The following is a 2,500-nucleotide window of genomic DNA, read 5'->3' as shown; positions in this document are numbered from 1 at the left end:
AAGCCATGCAGCCACTTGCAACATGATACCACGCTCATCGCTCGATCAGGCTCGATCAGGCGAGATATATAAGACTGGTGGGCCCATTCAGGACTCCTATGTCTGGTAGGATAACTTTAATTCATCCATCCTGTGTCTGTTGCAGGGAGGTGGAGAGAACAATCAACACAATAATGGTTTTCTTTCATGCCTCTTGAAGGACTCAATATTCTCTGTACTGCATTACATGTGAAAGTCGATTTATTACCCATGAACACACTACCTGTATGCTAATTCTATGTAAAAAGGTAGCTCCAGCCCTCATGATGTTGTCCAACATTTCCGCTATAAAACGGGATACAATTATTTTGGAAACATACCAAATTTGAAAAATAATTGAGAAGTTGCGCAATTACTAATCATGGAGCACAAAAAAAGCCTACAGCACCTGGTATTCCCAGGCAGTCTCCCATCCAGGTACTAACTAGGCCCGACCCTGCTTAGCTTCCGAGATCGGGCGCATTCAGTGTGGTGTGGCCGTAGGCTCTGGGCCTAGTGAGTTTTGTACTTTTAAGCATCTAGTCGGCTAGACCTTGCAGTTTTGAAAGGCAATTGAGAAATGGCTCACTTCCTGAACTTGGAGTACAAAAAAGCCTACAGCACCTGGTATTCCCAGGCGGTCTCCCATCCAGGTACTAACTAGGCCCGACACTGCTTAGCTTCTGAGATCAGACGAGATCAGGCGCATTCAGTGTGGTGTGGCCGTAGGCTCTGGGCCTAGTGAGTTTTGTACTTTTAAGCATCTAGTCGGCTAGACCTTGCAGTTTTAAAAGGCAATTGAGAAAGGGCTCACTTCCTGAACTTGGAGCACAAAAAAGCCTACAGCACCTGGTATTCCCAGGCGGTCTCCCATCCAGGTACTAACTAGGCCTGACACTGCTTAACTTCCAAGATCAGACGAGATCGGGTGCATTCAGTGTGGTGTGGCCGTAGGCTCTAGGAATGCTAAGAATATTACTCTTATGCATTTGCATTTAGTAAGCTAAGCCATGCAGCCACTTGCAACATGATACCACGCTCATCGCTCGATCAGGCTCGATCAGGCGAGATATATAAGACTGGTGGGCCCATTCAGGACTCCTATGTCTGGTAGGATAACTTTAATTCATCCATCCTGTGTCTGTTGCAGGGAGGTGGAGAGAACAATCAACACAATAATGGTTTTCTTTCATGCCTCTTGAAGGACTCAATATTCTCTGTACTGCATTACATGTGAAAGTCGATTTATTACCCATGAACACACTACCTGTATGCTAATTCTATGTAAAAAGGTAGCTCCAGCCCTCATGATGTTGTCCAACATTTCCGCTATAAAACGGGATACAATTATTTTGGAAACATACCAAATTTGAAAAATAATTGAGAAGTTGCGCAATTACTAATCATGGAGCACAAAAAAGCCTACAGCACCTGGTATTCCCAGGCAGTCTCCCATCCAGGTACTAACTAGGCCCGACCCTGCTTAGCTTCCGAGATCGGGCGCATTCAGTGTGGTGTGACCGTAGGCTCTGGGCCTAGTGAGTTTTGTACTTTTAAGCATCTAGTCGGCTAGACCTTGCAGTTTTGAAAGGCAATTGTGAAATGGCTCACTTCCTGAACTTGGAGCACAAAAAAGCCTACAGCACCTGGTATTCCCAGGCGGTCTCCCATCCAGGTACTAACTAGGCCTGACACTGCTTAACTTCCGAGATCAGACGAGATCGGGTGCATTCAGTGTGGTGTGGCCGTAGGCTCTAGGAATGCTAAGAATATTACTCTTATGCATTTGCATTTAGTAAGCTAAGCCATGCAGCCACTTGCAACATGATACCACGCTCATCGCTCGATCAGGCTCGATCAGGCGAGATATATAAGACTGGTGGGCCCATTCAGGACTCCTATGTCTGGTAGGATAACTTTAATTCATCCATCCTGTGTCTGTTGCAGGGAGGTGGAGAGAACAATCAACACAATAATGGTTTTCTTTCATGCCTCTTGAAGGACTCAATATTCTCTGTACTGCATTACATGTGAAAGTCGATTTATTACCCATGAACACACTACCTGTATGCTAATTCTATGTAAAAAGGTAGCTCCAGCCCTCATGATGTTGTCCAACATTTCCGCTATAAAACGGGATACAATTATTTTGGAAACATACCAAATTTGAAAAATAATTGAGAAGTTGCGCAATTACTAATCATGGAGCACAAAAAAAACCTACAGCACCTGGTATTCCCAGGCAGTCTCCCATCCAGGTACTAACTAGGCCCGACTCTGCTTAGCTTCTGAGATCGGGCGCATTCAGTGTGGTGTGGCCGTAGGCTCTGGGCCTAGTGAGTTTGTACTTTTAAGCATCTAGTCGGCTAGACCTTGCAGTTTTGAAAGGCAATTGTGAAATGGCTCACTTCCTGAACTTGGAGCACAAAAAAGCCTACAGCACCTGGTATTCCCAGGCGGTCTCCCATCCAGGTACTAACAA

At 45.3% G+C, this 2,500-nt stretch overlaps 3 non-coding genes and 4 pseudogenes across 3 annotated transcripts; all 7 read right to left on the bottom strand.

Moving 5' to 3' along the window:
- Positions 1-415: 415 nt before the first annotated feature.
- On the bottom strand, positions 416-524 carry LOC138543722 (5S ribosomal RNA; annotated as a pseudogene).
- Positions 525-630: 106 nt separating this feature from the next.
- On the bottom strand, positions 631-749 carry LOC138545508 (5S ribosomal RNA). The gene has a single exon (XR_011290825.1). It is a non-coding gene; the product is annotated as a 5S ribosomal RNA (ribosomal RNA).
- A 106-nt stretch (positions 750-855) lies between these two features.
- Positions 856-974, bottom strand: LOC138537801 (5S ribosomal RNA). The gene has a single exon (XR_011285925.1). It is a non-coding gene; the product is annotated as a 5S ribosomal RNA (ribosomal RNA).
- Positions 975-1,437: 463 nt separating this feature from the next.
- On the bottom strand, positions 1,438-1,546 carry LOC138544028 (5S ribosomal RNA; annotated as a pseudogene).
- Positions 1,547-1,652: 106 nt separating this feature from the next.
- LOC138549333 (5S ribosomal RNA) lies at positions 1,653-1,771 on the bottom strand. The gene has a single exon (XR_011293115.1). It is a non-coding gene; the product is annotated as a 5S ribosomal RNA (ribosomal RNA).
- A 464-nt stretch (positions 1,772-2,235) lies between these two features.
- LOC138545830 (5S ribosomal RNA) lies at positions 2,236-2,344 on the bottom strand (annotated as a pseudogene).
- A 105-nt stretch (positions 2,345-2,449) lies between these two features.
- LOC138542758 (5S ribosomal RNA) overlaps positions 2,450-2,500 on the bottom strand; it is a 109-nt pseudogene continuing 58 nt past the window's right edge.

Source organism: Ambystoma mexicanum, unplaced genomic scaffold (genome assembly GCF_040938575.1).
Source record: "Ambystoma mexicanum isolate Mex_15411 unplaced genomic scaffold, UKY_AmexF1_1 Mex_scaf10, whole genome shotgun sequence".
Classification (NCBI taxonomy): Eukaryota; Metazoa; Chordata; class Amphibia; order Caudata; family Ambystomatidae; genus Ambystoma; species Ambystoma mexicanum.
This window is presented reverse-complemented; position numbering and strand designations above follow the sequence as displayed.